General features: G+C 41.9%; 1 protein-coding gene across 2 annotated transcripts in view; it reads left to right on the top strand.

Moving 5' to 3' along the window:
- The window catches only part of MEGF10 (multiple EGF like domains 10), a 425111-nt gene that overhangs the window by 12675 nt on the left and 395588 nt on the right, over nt 1–16848 (top strand). The window contains exon 1 of one of the 2 annotated variants that reach the window (XM_085846390.1): nt 15528–15825. The exons of the other annotated variant lie outside the window; for it this stretch is intronic. The gene's annotated coding sequence lies outside the window, so the exon portion shown is untranslated. Of the gene's footprint in view, nt 1–15527; nt 15826–16848 lie in introns of those variants that run through there. 2 annotated transcript variants of the gene reach the window in all.

Raw genomic sequence — 16848 nt, 5'->3', positions numbered from 1 at the left:
AGACCCAAAAGTCCCTGAGAACCCCAAAGTCTCCGAGGACCCAAAAGACCCAAATGTCCCCAAGGACCCAAATGATCCCAAAAACCCAAAAGTCCCTGAGGACCAAAAAGACCCCAAGGACTCAAAAGACCCCTAAGACCCTCTAGACCCCTTCAGACAGATTAGACAGCTTCGACCCATGACCATTTAAACCACTTGGACCTTTTTATATTACAAATACATTTCAAATAAATATAATATCACAAATATTACAAATAAAATTGTGAAAAAGAAATGTTTGTATTATGATTTGTGTAAATCATGACAACACAGCAAATCTGTGATGTCAATCTCTGCAAGGACGTGTGGAGAGGCGAGCGCAGCGAGCCGATCTTCGTTCATATATTCAATCTATCTTTTCCGTTCCTCTGTTCTGTTCCTCTGAATCTGAAAGTTGCTAAAATTACTCCGGTTTTCAACAGTTGCGATCGTCAGGCCATTCACAATTACAGACCGATATCTGTTCCGCCGTGTTTTTCTAAAATTTTGGAGAGACTTGTTTATAACTATCTAACCAAATTTCTCTCTAAATATAACATTATTTTTGATCCACAGTTTGGTTTTTGTCATGAACACTCCACAGATATGGCTCTTATTCATAGGACAGATTTAATTTCAAATTCCCTCTTATATGGATTATATACTGCTGGTGTTTTCATTGACTTGTCCAAAGCCTTTGATACAATCGATCATAATATTCTTCTCTTCATATTTGATGTTTATGGTGTTAGAGGTTGTGGTCTTGAATGGTTGAAAGATCATCTGACTAATCAGCAACAATTCACAATCGAGGAAAGCTCTAATTCTTCATGGAGAGCTATCAACCATGGAGTTCCCCAAGGATCTATACTTGGACCTCTTCTTTCCCGATTATATGTTAATAATCTACAGACTTGTTGTTCTTTATTATCTTTTTTTGTCTTTGCTGATGATACAACTATCATCTATTCCAATTCTAGTTACGACTCTTTGATCAGTACTCTTAATAGTGAGCTCATTAATGTTTCATCCTGGTTTAAATCAAACAAACTCTCCATAAATCTCAATAAAAGCAAGTGTACGTTCTTTAGAAAGTTCACCAAACCTCTGTTTGACACTATTTTTTCTATCTATATTGATAATGAACCCATTACTTTTGTTCATTTGACAAAATTTTTAGGTGTTACCTTGGATGAGAAACTTAGCTGGACTAATCACATTGCATCGACTGCAACGATTATTTCAAGAAACACGGGCGTACTGTCTAAACTTTGTACCTTCCTTCCTCCTTATATTTTATTTTCCCTGTATATTACCTTAATTCTCCCTTTCCACAACTATTGTAACATTATCTTGGCATGCTCTCGTAACAATCAGCTGCACTCACTCTCAGTTATTCAAAAGTGTGCTACAAGGATCTTTATCCTTTCTTATCTATGGCACCACAGTGCACCTCTTTTCACCAGACTTAACACATTGACGCTTTTTGACATTAATAAATTACATGCAAGGATATTTACAAGCAAAAATATAAGCAAAGTTCTTCCACAAGTATTTTCATCTTACTTTACAGCAGTTCATGACATCCACATTTATTTCATGAGATCACAAGATAACTTATTTCTACCTTTTATTCAAACATTACACTCTATTAATACACTACGTTATTATGGACCACGTCTTTGGAATAGTGTTGATGGAACAGTGAAGGCACTATTGTCTGTGGGTCAGTTTAAGTCTTATAAACGAAATTTGATCTCGTGTTATTGAAAGTTTCCTTTGTTGATTTGATTTTCACTCTTGCATGTCTTTGCCTTATTGTTATTTCAATATTTTTATCTGTTTATTCTTGTCATCGTTATTCACAGTATTCTTGACGATTTTTCCTTAATTCTTTGTCATTCGTTAGTTTTGGTCTAATTTATCATTTGCCATTTATATTGGTAGCCCGTAAGCATATCGATACAAGCCTTGGCTTCTGAATATGCCTCCATATTTGCTTTGCTGTGTTATTTTGATTGTATCCTTATGAGTCACCTAGTTCTGTAAATATTACTTTCATAAATTTTGTTTTGCCGTGCTTGTATTGGCAAATATGGAAATAAATGTTTTTTGAAATTGAAATTCATCTTTCCTGGGTAAACCACATTTCAAAGTTGGCCTCCAAATCCTGTTGCCAACTGGTCATTCTCCATCCTCCAAAGCTCTTCCTTGGCATACCTGGACTCCTATCCCCCCAAAAGGTCTTCGTCCACAGCTTGATGGAGTACTGCTCTCCCTTTTGGTCTAGCTCCCCTGCCTCATATCTTGCTGAGCTTGATGCTGTGGAAACCAAGTCCTTCAAGATTATTGGAATTTATCACGATGAAGCTGAGTCAATGGGCTTATCACTTCACAATTGCAGACAGGTCGGTGGACCTCTCTGTCTTCTGCCACCTCCTTTATGGTCTTGCACCCTCTGCTCTTTCCATGCTTTGTCACCCCCCTCCCCACCCTCTAGGTTTCTGCAGGTCTCACATAGTCCACCATCAATCCCCTTTTCATGAGATACCTAACTTCAGGATCACTGCTCACTTCCACTCATTTGTTCCTCTTTTTCACACCTGTGGAACCAACTTCACATCCCCTTCAATCTCATTCTTCCATCCAAGTCTTCAAGAGAGCTGTTCACCACCATCTTAGATCGTCCTTAATCCATAATGTTAATCTTTTCAACCCCCGTTAACCATACTCAAACCCCTCCTCCAAATTTTTCAGTTTTCCCTCCTTAGAGTTCCCTTTTGTGTCCATCTTGTCCACCCCGTGCATGCGTATTTTGCATTCTGTTTTTATCTGTTATGTTTTCATCCATTCATTGTTCTAGCTCTTCCACAAGCCTCGACTATGTAAACAAAAATGTCCAGATGTGTTGCATTACATTATCTGGTCTGATGAGGCTATTTTGCATGTTGGTGGCTTTGTCAACAGGCATAACTGCAATTACTGGTCAGGAAATGATCGAGAAATGATAATCAAATGCAGTCGGTCATCCGAAACGGCCTGATTGGTTCATAATGACTTCAACCAAACTCAATGGACCTTATATCCTTCGTGATACAATGAACGGACTGAGATACTTGAAGATGCTTCAAAATTTTCTTCTTCCAAAAATTCAGAAATGGAAAAACATAGATGAAATGACTTTTATGTGCGATGGTGCCCATCTGTACTTCTCAATTGACTTCTGGTTGCAAACCCACTTTCCACAGAGATGGATCGAGTGACGAGAACATTCAAAGTGGCCATCCGGGCATCCTGATTCAACCCAATGCCATTTCTCTTCTATTTATTTTGTTGTGAAGGGTGGAGGAAAACGTGTACGCCAGCAAAGCCGCTAACTCAGACAAATTATATAATTATATCCGCAATGTTTTTGCCAATTTTCCAGAAGAGTTTCTTAGGCGATCAGTGAAAAATGTTGTCGACGTGCTCAGAACGCAGGAGTTTATATGGAAATTTGATGTTCACAAATTAAAACAGCAATAAGTGGCTTTTCAAGAAAATTTTTTTTGGTGTTTTCTTTACAGTAACAAGGTGGTCTTTATATTAAAAAAATAGGGACTAATTATGGATCACCTATATATTTATATCAATATAAAATATATATATAATTTTTGGGCCAACTATGAGGAGGTATCCTCGACTCCCCTCAGACTTACCAGGCCGAAGGCCCCCAAGCACGAATGACTTCGTGTCATGGTGGGTTGCTGGGCAACTGCGAACACCAATTCGTCAACCACGTTGTCCAGTGTCCTCCATCTAATTATCGTTTAACAGTAGGTCACATAGTCTCCTGATCGGGGGACGCGTCCTCGGTTATGCACCAAGCTTATCTGAATTAGATCTTAATTTGGGAGGCTGAGCAATGCCAGTTATGCCAGACGTGGATGAAAGCCAATGAATTTGGCAATTATAACCTCCCAGACTAACCTCAGTGTGGAATGAGGGAAAGGATGAACATCGGCAGATCAGAAATGAAGTTCACATGAAGGGGATTTATTATTCACAGAACAATGTAAAATGCGAAGATATGGTACGATGAAGCATTTTAATGCACAAGCAAGCAATCATTAAAAAGGAGAAATGAAGTTAAAAAAAGAAAAAAGTGTACACAAGAATAATGGTCATAAATAATGAAGAGTGCAAGTGAGCACAGGAAATAAAATGGACAAGAAGCAAAACTTATCTCTGTGCCTTACCAACTGGCTATACCTCAGACATGGGTAACCAATCAGAACAACCATGGAAGGGGGAGATAAGAATAGAAAGAGAGAAATAACGAGGGTCATCAACCTCTTGGCTCATCTGGTGGGGACCGTCGTGCTCCCCCAACCCAAAAGCTAAGGGAAGGGGTTAAAAGGAGGAACACTAATGGTGTCCAAAGGTGCGTGATCGTAGCGGTGTGGTGGGTGCTCGTAGTTTGTGGTGCAATAGGAAACTGTTGAAAGGTGTGTATCAGTGGTTGCACCCGAAAAAGGACAGTTGGTGGAAACAATGCCTTTTTGAGCTCCTGCGTATAAGTGGAATGATATATAATGAAAGCAAAGAAAATAATGTGTGAGATAAATAGCATACTGTGTAAGAGTTCTAAAGCATGCATGAATATAGCTTGGCTTGGCCCTAATGTGCGTTCCGTGTGGTGTATACTCCATTCACCCAACACTCCGGCTCCCCAACTCCAACCTGCAAAAGTGAGTGCCACCTCTCGAGCCCTGATCGTTCTCCCGTGACGCACCACAAAGGAAGCACAGGACAGGACAGGATGAGCACCAGAGCCAAACCCAACGCAGGACCAAAGCCAAGAACCACACACCCAGCCGTTTCCTGCAGCATTTTTTGTCGTCACTTAGCGAGGGTGGACCCTAAATGTGGATCAAAAACGCCACTTGGTGTAAATATACCTTAAGATTGGCACATTCCCACTCTCCTTTTTAGGGTTACCCAAACCCATGCGAGATCTCTTGCAAGACTAAGGCTCAGTCTGTCTCCCAACCGTGGCAGACAATGGGTCGTCCTCGATTAATATGGGCTTGTGACACGTTACAGCCACGGGGGAAAATGCTGGGAGCTCTTAATTGCTTGTACGAGAAAATGGAGCAGATTAGGTGTCAACGAGATGCCAATGGCCAATTCGCGCTTCATTGCTGGGGTGGTTCAAGAGGTTTGAAGGGAGAGTTTTTCTTTATGCCTGGTATTTGCTTAATGGTTAGGGTTGTGTGCTTGGGATCCTTGGATCCTGAGTTAAAATCCCACTTACTGTTTAATTAATACTTGGTGGGATTGACTCTGCCTGTCATCCTTCCAAGGTCAGCAAAATGAGTGCCAGCTTGCTGGTATCCTGTGTCAGAGTGGCAAGCTGTCCAGTATTGTGCCCACTAGCCAAGGAGACTGCTTAGGGAGCACCAATGCTCTGCACAGAGTATGGTCCCGATGGATGGATGGATGGTTTACCTTTGGAGAGTGCGTCCATTATTGCCGTCGCTCATTGCGCACTTTGCCTCATGCTCCGAAGCTGGTGGCGGTGTCTGTAATGTGGTTAGGAGATAGGGAGGAATGCGGGTAAGCAGGGTGGCTGGGATGAAGTCGCTGTTAATGGGTTGTTTTGTTCTCAGGTTGTGGTGTTCTCAGGGTGTGGAGCAATGGAAAAACGTGTTTAATGCCTTAATGCAATGTAAACTAGAACGGGCACTCATAGAGCGCATACCTTCGCCGCCACTACTTTTTTGTTATTGGTGAGTGTGGGGAACTGGTTTCATATGAATGGTCTTATGACACAAACCACATATCTATAATGTCATGACCCCCCCGACTTTCGGGGGCTACGGACTAAACAACAATAAACTCACGTCGTTTTGGCGAGTCGTCACTCGCAAGCTCGGTGAATACAACGTTTCAACAAGAGAAGGTAATCTCGTGTGATGCTGGTTTCATGCAAATCGAATAAGAATTGACTGAGTTATGCCGAAAACCGCATATTTTTCAAAGGGAGTGACCCCCCCTCCCCGACATTTTACCCCAACCGGTGACATGTGTTATTACGTCTTTGTGTCACAAGATTTGACATTAAATTCTGAACATTTTGGTGCTGGGTTCATGTAAAGCGGACAAGAATTGACTGCGTTATGACAAAAAACGCATATTTTTCAAGGTAGTGACCCCCCTGACCTTTGACCCCTAACCGGTAACAAGAGTATGGGCGTCATTTTGTCATATTGCATATCATAAGATGAGGCGTTGAATTCTGAACATTTTGGCGTTAGTTGCATGCAAATTGAATAAAAATTGACCGTGTTATCGTAAAAAGACGATTTTGACCTTTTCCTGACCTTGACCTTGACCTTTGACCCAAACGATCCCAAAATCTAATCGAATGCTTCCTGGCTAATAACCAATCATCCCACCAAATTTATGCAATTCGGTTTAATACTTGTTGAGTTATACGAATCACAAGATTACAAATAAATAAATAAATAAATAAATACACGCCGACCAAAACATAACCTTTCGCAGAATGCGAAGGTAATTAACATGTGAAATAAAAAAACATGAACATGTGCACTAATAAATGATAAGTGTTGAGTACTTATTGTTTCATCTGAAGGAAGATTAAGGGTAGGTTCGGTATGGGGCAGTTGGGCGCCTGTGCCTGTTGCTAGCGCCTGTGTTGTACAGCGCGCAACTCAAAGCTTGTATGGGATTTACAATTACCCCCTAGAAAATGGGGAGAAAAGGGGAAAAACCTCTCTAACCCTTACCAACACATTTGATCACAATCTACCCACTATACAAAGGGAAGGGACTACTCTGAACTTATACTATGGAAATAACTAAACTGAGGGACCTGTATTTTGTGTGCAATTGCCTTTGGGGCTGGTTCCTCGAACCACAACAAATATGTATATATATATATATATATATATATATATATATATATATATATATATATATATATATATATATATATATATATGGTGTTGCAATAAATTTAAAGTGAAACAAATGAAGAATAAATAGTGCAGAGTATTACAAAGATACATATGACAAAAAGATTGTGGATCAAATGCCTCACAGCAAGAGAAAATTGGTTATTTAAAAACCGTATTCTCAGCTTCTGTAGTCCTTATCACATGAAGGTCATGGAACACAATTGGTGGTCGTTTTAAGCATTCTGGGCCATGCCTCAGGCAAGCACACACTGGGCTCATCTTCCACACATTGTTCGACCTTCTTGGATCATGTCATCAACTTGTCAATTTGGGGCCAATTTTTAAACAAGCACAACCAATCCTTCATAGATGAGTGACGATATTTGGTTAAATATATACAATACCAAAACATATATGAATTATTTCGGTCTCTGCATTTAAAAGTCTATATTTTAGAAATTTGAACATATTTATGATGAATACCATGACGGGATCTATAAAATATCCACATAAAAGTTGCACACAAGACAGACAGCTGAACGTTTCATCTGTAGATTCTCCTGGGACTATATCATGCAGTATTTTGGGTCAGATGTGATTATGCTGGAAATTTATCTGAAGAGAGATTGAATAATTGGGTTGGCCTGTTCGTGCTCCCATCTGACCACTTAGCTCAAGATGCTGGGCACCCAGGTTCAAATCCACCTATCCTCTTTTCAGGCCACAATTATTCCCACCTCATTGCTGGGTCAGCTGGGGAAAGTCTTAAATTCAGGTCTTTCACGAACAAGCTTGATAGTCGACTGAGGTGGCAAGAATTTGGAATTTGGTAATAGAGCTGTGACAAACCGGCATACGATGTCAAATACTCCTACCTCCGGTAGAACAAATCACACCATGTTGTTTTTTAAAGGTTATTATATGAGATAACTGAAAGGCGATGGAGTAGTTTCCAGAATTGGTGGCAGCTATGTTTTTCATGATGGTTTCCATAGGAACCCCCAGAAATAGCTGTTATCACCTAATTAACATAAAATGACCACAGGTTCGTAATTTTCAAGATAGAGAAGAAACGTTGGAATTAAATTGATCAGTATGGAAGGGTTACCCATTTGACATCCATATTGTTCGGGATCAAGGGGCTATCACAAAGGGGGCTCTCGGACCTACTCCCTGACCTCTGGCTCTCAGGTCACCAGGCCATGGATAACTCAGTGGCGCAACAGGTTGTTAAGTAACCATGGATGCCGGTTAAAGTAATTCAATTGAGCAGGGTCCTCTCACCCTCAGTCGTGTTACCTTACTCATGGATTAAATTACCTTAACTGGAGACCACGCCCTCAATGCTCTCCCAACTACTTATTACAGCCGAGCGAACTGTGGGGTTGAGGTTGGCTAAACCAGTGGAGCGAATCTGGAGGGCGCAATCGTCTGGAGAGAGCGAGCAGGTTTGAGATGTATACCTAATTATAAAGCATGCACTGTTGGATCCCGACATTCGCTGGGGATATGTTCCTGAAAAATGCCGTGAATGTCAAATATGCAAATGCGCGGGCATTGTTTCAATGGAAAAAAGGGGGATAGGTTCTCCACGGTTCATGATTCATAAGGGAAAATAAAAATCCCACGAATACGCCTGCAAAAAAAGAAACAAACACGAATAGGCCCACAAAAACACACAAAAAAAAACGTGAAAACGCGAAGCACATGGACGCAAATGTCGAAGAAGATCACATTTTTAAGAACAGTTGGGATCAATGTTGGGATCTGACAATATTTACAATCACATATTCAAAGGACATATTACAGATATGATAAATACAAGGCACATTCAAAACAAGCACATACAATTTTCAAAGACACAGAGAAAAAGCAATTACCCTATCATGTCGGTTCCCCTTCGAGAATCTTAATTACTGAGGGACGAATAAGACAGTACTTCAATAACTTGGGAAAAGTAGAGAGAAAGAAGAAGAAGACAGAGGAAGAGCAGAGTGCGGTTATGGCCCCTCGCTTACCCAACACAAACAAGTTGGCTTACGTTGGTCCAAATTGCAGGGAGGGGAAGGAAAACGGAGGAGGGAAGATGTGGTGGGAATGTTGGTGCATTGTTGGATATCATGTATTTCTGGAGCCGCCGAGTCAGCGGACCCCATGCTCCATTTGCACAGATTGGTTGGCACACCACCCATGGTTCAGCAAGCAGGAATGGTCTTGCAAACAGGAATAGTTGAAGCCCTTGTGGCTCAGACAGGCAAATGGCAAAGGCTCATACAGACTTCAGGCAGGTAAATTCAGTGGTTCTCATTCATCACAGGCCTCCTTCAGTGGGTCTTGTCCTCCTCTCATTGGCTCCGTTCCTTGGCAGCTCGGCTCTGGTGGCTTATTGTTTGTTCCTCTGGTCACCTTTTATGGAGCCAGATGTGAGGTGTGGCAAGGACGTTCCAAGGTCCCTCCTACCCACTTGTGGACTCTGTACATTGGTTATTGGCTCGGAAAGTCTTCGAGTTCCTTCCAGAAGAATCCTCCACTACCGACCAGTGGATACTCTTCTGGTGGAATCTTCTGGTGCGGTAATTTCCACCATGGCACTAAGAGCGACCCTCTATGTAAAAAGTGTTGTGTTGTGTTTTAAAAGGGGGAAAATGCAGTGGAGGAAAAAAAAAATTTAAACCTAAAGGTTAATTGTGTTCCACATGATGAAGGGTTTGTTACAGCAGTTTGGGGGCATGATGTGAAGGATTTGGATGTGGGACAAAGAGGGAGGGTTTCTGAGGGAAGCATGGGAAATAGAGGTTGGAAGGCAAAAGGACAAGGGATTGATTTGAGATGTAGGGATGAACGGGTGGATTCTAGTGGGAGTACGGGGTTTGAGAGGCAAGAGGGGTGAAGGGTGTTGAGGAGTCACGGGGTTATAGCAGTTTGGAAGCGAAAGGGGTGAAGGATTGAAATATGGATTGATGGATTGAACAAGCAATTGATGGATTAAAGGATTGAAAGTGCATAGAAAGGGAGGAAATCACACCAGGGATGAAACATGCTAACCTCACAATGCATTACCCCCATTCCCCTGTACAAGGGGCAGGAACCCATGCAAACCCACATACCAATGAAATAACTAACTCAAAGTTTCCCCACATGTTCATGGATCCTCTCCCCAGGGTCTATTTCCACAACCATAGCAAAAAAATTTAAAATGCATATATATATATATATATATATATATATATATATATATATATATATATATATATATATATATATATATTCAGGTATATATATGAGGTCCATCTAAAAAGTAACGGGACTGACTTAACATAAATTTTATTCAAAAAAATAAATTGAAATCACAGCTTGTCCCCTTCAAAATAGTTTCCCTCCAGTCTCACACACTTGTCCATCCTCTTCTTCCATGCTTCAATGCACCCCTGGAAGGTTTCTTCTGGAATCCTCCGGTGCTCCGTCGTCACGGCCCTTTTGATGGCCTCCACAACAGGAAATCGGGTCCCCTTGATCACCCCCTTGAGCTTGGGGAATAGGAAAATAGGAAAACCTTGAGCCTGGTTCGACGACCCGAGCTAGGGTTAAGGGCATGAAGGCGACTGGGGGTTACCTCGCATGGTGTGCCAATCAGATGTATAACCGAACAGCTGGTTATGACACACCCTATGTTACTTTACTTAGTGCTGGTCACTTTCACACAATTATGCACCTTGTGATCACCAATCGTGAAAACTCAACCACTTGTACAGCAAGAATGGAGGTCAGGCAGGAGTAAGAAATAATTCATGCATTGTTCTTGAAATAAAAAACACAGCAAATCGGCAATAAACAATACACAATAAACAATAAACAATAAACAACGAACTATATTCCCCCAAATTACCCACTACACGATCCCAAGGGACACAAATTTCTTTACTGTTCTTATCTTTGGGCTCGTTCAGTCACTTAACAGAAACACAGTACAGTACAGGCAATACAAATAATAAATTAGCAAGGAGACCGAACGCAGAGTTGTCGGCAGATGTTTGGTGCAACCTGCTCAAAAAAATATCCTCCAGCTCCGTAATAAATGTGTCTCCCTCAAAGCCCTCCTGATGATGTGGGTTAAATGTGCACAGTTGCAGTGCCTTCAGCATGCACATCCAGAGATCCACCCAGGTGTTCTCCATCCTCCAACTGTTCCTCCAAACTGCATTTAGATCTCTCTTCCAGTGTAGCTGTAAAGTTCAACCACCTTTATTGTCAGGCCAGGCCAGATCGGATCTGTGACTTGCTGCAGGTACCTTGTAAACCTTTACTAACCTGTTTCATGGTTTGGTTGTTGGCAACGAAACCATCTCGTCCACCAAGTTTCATGGTGAGGAGGGTGTATGGATATGGACACCCAGAAGGACGAAAAACAAAATGTGTCAAAGCTGTTAGGGTTCACCGGGTGTTTGTGATGATTGAAACATGAATTTCATTAAAACAGCTTGAACAAAAAGCCTTGGTGTGCCACAATATCTTGTAGCAGGGATTAGCGTCGAAGATGCTAAAAGTAAAGCCAACGCCTTGAATTTCACTATACATGCTCTTGCCCACAGAGTCGTCAATAAATTGAACACTCCCATTAACATGAGTAGTGGTCTTGTTCACTCGGAGGAAGGTTTCGCTGACGAGGTCCCAGGTTTTTCCTCGGAGACAGGGAGTTCTGTACCTTGGGAACCTAGTTCGAGATCCTCCGCGTCGTCGTCGTCGGATGGCATAGGAGCGTCGTTGTCTATAGCCTTGTTCAATTGAACAAGGTTGAATTGAACTTCGTTTCAGTTTTAAGGTAATTTAGTTCACTGGTGCAAGAGTGCATAAAATTCAAACAAACATACATCTGGAATGATCATGATAAATTCCAATGTCTGGTTTTCATGCATAGAATCAACATACATTATTCTGTGACAGCCCCGGCCCGTTATGATTACCTGGTTCGGGTTCCGCGGATCGTGTCAAAAGGGTTGTTCTTGGGAAAAATGCCAGCGGAATAGAAAAGTCTCCTCTATATGGTGTGTGCCTTGTGGCAAACAACAGAAAAGAAGGGACATTGCATGGCTTGTGGAAAATGCTAGACGATAGAAAATAAGGCACATTCAAAAAAAATCTCGTGTGCGTGCTGTACTACCCTTGTGTTCTTAGGAGGAACCAAGTAATGCTCTATAAAAGGTTCATATAAAGAGGTGTCAATTTTTAAAACAAATTAATCACACACATGCACATTATCTTCTGTGTTTTCGTTTTCAAGGTGCACAAAAAAAACTTGATGTACTGCCGGGTTTTAACCTATGTATATGGGGAGCTCCTTGACTTGACATTTTTGATCTCAAAAATAACTGGTAGTTGGATTCGATGGCCAAATGTGCAACTCCTCTTCAAATTTCAAGTCAATTGGATGAAAATTGGCAATTTTAGAATTTCGGTCTAAGTTGACCTTTTGGCTTATGTTGACCTAAAAAAGAAAATAGTTGGTGGTTGAAGTTAGTCACCTGATATGCAAATCTTGTTTAAATTTCAAGTCAATCGGATGAAAATTGAGGATTTCAGAAATTTGGCAAAAGTCGACATTTTGGCTGACAGTATGTTGACCTCAAAAATAATTTGTGGTTGAATTCAGTTTGGTGATGTGAAAATCCTATTCAAATTTCATGTCAATCGGATGAAAATTGACAATTTTGGAAATTAGGCCTATGTTGACCTTTTGGCCTCCGTTGACCTCAAAAGAATGACCCTCCATCCATCCATTGGGACCAAACTCTGTGCAGAGCGTTGGTGCTGCCGATGCAGTCTCCTTGGCTATTGGGCACAATCCTGGATGGGTCACCACTCCGAAACAGGATACCATCAAGCTGGCTCTCATTTCGCCGACCATGGAAGGGTGACAGGCAGAGTCAACCCCACCTGGTATTAATTCAACAGCCAAGTGCGATTTGACCTCAAGATCCTGGGATCCCAAGCCCACCACCCGAACCATTCAGCCAACACCAAGCATAAAAGAATGACCGCTATAATCACATAGTCATGTAACATGTGGTAAAGTTTCAGTTTCCTCCACGGAGCGTTCTATGATCTTAAGAAAATGCAGACATGTACGACGTCTGATGTACGACATATGAATGTATGCTACCGATCGCTTAACCATGTTTTTCGCTTGGCAAGTGCAGGGTAATGAGTACGAACAATTGTAGATGACTTATTTGATGCACAAATAAATTGATCTACTAATGCATATCCATAAATGATAGATAGTGCTGCCCTCTGGTGGAAACCAAGCAGAATTGCATGATGATTCTGAGTTGTTTGTGGATGATGTGTGGGAAGTTGAATATGAGCAAAAATGCAAAAACTATGGCACTTAGGTGTAATTTGTTTTGAAAGCCATTAATTAGACTATTGTCTGATGTATTTTCCAAGCTTCAGTTTGTGTCAATGATAAGCTCGCTACACCCTTTGAGATATGAGCGCCAACGCATTTCAGACGGACGGACGGACGGACAGACTGATCGATACATTTTGAGGGTTTCCATTAAAAACTCAAGAATTTATAAATGGACGTTTCTGAAATTTGGAAGATATTGCCTTCACGTAGAAAAGGATTTCCTTCTGAAATTTGCGGCCAATTTCATCCAGTCAAAGCCGAGAAACAAATTTTTCAGTCCCGATGTTAAAGCTGTATGCAGAGAAACCGTCCCACATAAAGGGTGGGGGGTGGAGTTGTGTGCCTCCCTTGATTCCCTCAAATTATGGGTGAGAGATGTGATTGGGTCTTGTTATACTTAGATGTTGAGTGCTCTTGGCATTGAACATGGCACGTGCTTGGGGAGCCTTGGTGGTGCGCAATTCTGTATGTACTGTCACTGATGATTCACCAACAATTGATGAAACCGGTCCGGTGGCTGATGGGGTGTGTAGCACTGGGATTCTCATGTGTGTACCATTTGTGAATGTCTGCAGCTGCAGAGGAACTCGGGTAGAGTTTGAACCAGAAATGGGCTTACCTTGTGTAGCTTTTCTTGGTTCTTCATGCAGCTTTCTTCAGCTGGAAGTGAGAGCTGATTGGTTATCCCCTCCAATTACGTGTGAGAGACGTGATTGGGTCTTGATATATGTGTGTGTGTATATATATATATATATATATATATATATATATATATATATATATATATATATATATATATATATATATATATACATATATATATACATATACATATATATATATATATATATATATATATACATACATATATATATATATATATATATATATATATATATATATATATATATATATATATATACATACATATATATATATATATATATATACATACATATATATATATATATATATATATATATATATATATATATATATATATATATATATATATATATATATATATATATATATATATATACTTGTACTATTTATTTGTTTTGATTGCACTCAGGACAAAAGCGAGAAAGGGATGAAAGTAAAACATTATTACATACCACCAGATGGCAGCACCTTTTCGCAGTTATTTTTATCAACCTCAAATTAAGGATGTTGTTCGCTGTTTGAAAATTATGGAACAAAAACTAAAGGCACGCACAAAAATAATCGCAACAAAAGCAAAACGGCATCATTGTACAGTACAAAGTGTATAAAACAAATGTTGTTTTCGAAAACATATAATTATTTACAATTCCCGCCATGCATTGGGTAACTAACATAATTTATTTATATTATTTCATTGGAATGTTAACAATTCTTTGATTTTCACCTTCGCTGTTCATTCCATTCCTTGTGATTATCGTCTGATGCTATTCTTACCACTCAATACATCCTCTGAGCAGCGTGGAAGGTGAGCATCATGGAGTGTGAGTAACATCACAGGTGAGCAGTGTGTGGGGTGAGTATCATGTTGAGTGAGCAGTGTGGAGGGAGAAATGCATGTGTTGAACAAAATGGCAATTGAGCAGCGTGTCGGGTGAGCATCATGGAGGGCGAGTAACATCACAGGTGAGCAGCTCGAGGGGACAACGTGTTGTGAGCAACATTCCGATTGAGCGTGCTGGGGAGCATCGTGCTGGGGAGCAGTATTCTGGGTGAGTGATGCTGGAGTATAACTGTGTGGTGTGAGCAACATTCCGATTGAGCGTGCTGGGGAGCATCGTGCTGGGTGCAGTATTCTGAGTGAGTGATGCTGGAGTATAACTGTGTAGTGTGAGCAACATTCCGATTGAGCGTGCTGGGGAGCAGTATTCTGGGTGAGTGATGCTGGAGTATAACTGTGTGGTGTGAGCAACATTCCGATTGAGCGTGCTGGGGAGCATCGTGCTGGGTGCAGTATTCTGAGTGAGTGATGCTGGAGTATAACTGTGTAGTGTGAGCAACATTCCGATTGAGTAGCGCTTTGGGTGAGCATTGCGCTGGATGATTAGCGTATGAAGGTGGGGTGAGTGGTGCGGCAGGTGAGGAGCGGGAGGAGAGAAGTGCGTCGGGGCGAGCACAGAGAGCGCGGTGCTGACAAACGATCCACGGTCTATCGGAGTGTGGCGCGGGTGTGAGCAGGAGGAGAATACGGAGGGGGGAGGGGGGTAACTGAAGGGGTGAAAATCGGAAGTTCCAGGCACTGGACCGGACGCGAACACCGATCTCGGAGCAACATATCGGATCAGATCAGGTCGCGGAGGGAAAGGCTCGCACGTGCTGGATGCTCGGCGGAGCGTCGTGAGGACTCGCTCCAGCCACGCCAACTCCAAGGTGTCCGCACGAACTTCAAGGTGTCCGCACGAACTTCAAGGTGTCCGCACGAAATCCAAGGTGCGACGCTTCCCCGAACTTCGCTTGCCGTTTATACGGACGATCAGGAATTCCGATCGGGATGACATTTTACCAGAAATCATGACTAAACCCGAGAGGAGCGACTCGAAATTGTCTCATTGATCTTCGGATTTTGTCGATTTATGTATTAATGGATGTGTGAAACACTTCAATGTTTGCCATTGTGCGTAACTGGCGGGCTCCAGCAGACAGTCACACGTGAAACCGATGATTGTATCGTTTGTGATGTGATAATAATTGACGTCATTCGTTTGTGACGATTTGTTTTTGGGAACGTTTGTGACGATTTGTGATGGGAACGTTTGTGACGATTTGTGATGGGAACGTTTGTGACGATTTGTCGACACGACTAACCCCCTTTACCATGTACCTCTGCGCCCCCCCCCTCCCAAGAGATATTTCCGTGGAACGTGCAGTTTTTAGATCCCTTGCCGAGATCCAAATGTGGGAGTTGAGAGCGGAGAGCGCGTCGCGGACCCGCGATCCCTGGTCGCCCCGTGAGCGATCGGCGCGCTGCCCTCTTTGAAGTGCGCCGCATTGTTCATCAGGGTGACAGCACGGCAGTTAAAAACCTGCTTTATGAACTCGAGAAGCCGTAAATGCCTTTCCGGGAGGCGATCCCCCCCCAGTTGGTAAAATATCGCAGGAGTTCGCGCGAGACGGGCAGGTAAAAGACGCGCGACTCATTGCGATTTAGAAAGAGTTCTCTGGTCGTTAAAGTTGCTGACCTGTGGATTGCGACTGAATTTGGGTTATTAAATGTTACGTCGTCGGAGTGAATTGCGCAACCTCGCTGGCAGGAGCTGAGCTGCACGTGTAGTAGTTAATCGCGTCTCCAGTACAAAACGTCTCGTTTATTGAACATCGTGGAAAAGGAACGACGACCACTGCTACGACTACGACCGGTCTTGATAAAGTGGCCAAGCCATTGATCTTAAACTATCGAACGAACACGTAAATTCTCTCCACCGATATTGCCGAGGAATAATGCCTGGGTATTCA

The sequence above is a fragment of the Eptatretus burgeri genome, chromosome 11 (genome assembly GCF_056783735.1).
Source record: "Eptatretus burgeri isolate ZD-2024b chromosome 11, Ebu_testis_v1, whole genome shotgun sequence".
NCBI classification, from domain to species: domain Eukaryota; kingdom Metazoa; phylum Chordata; class Myxini; order Myxiniformes; family Myxinidae; genus Eptatretus; species Eptatretus burgeri.
This window is presented reverse-complemented; position numbering and strand designations above follow the sequence as displayed.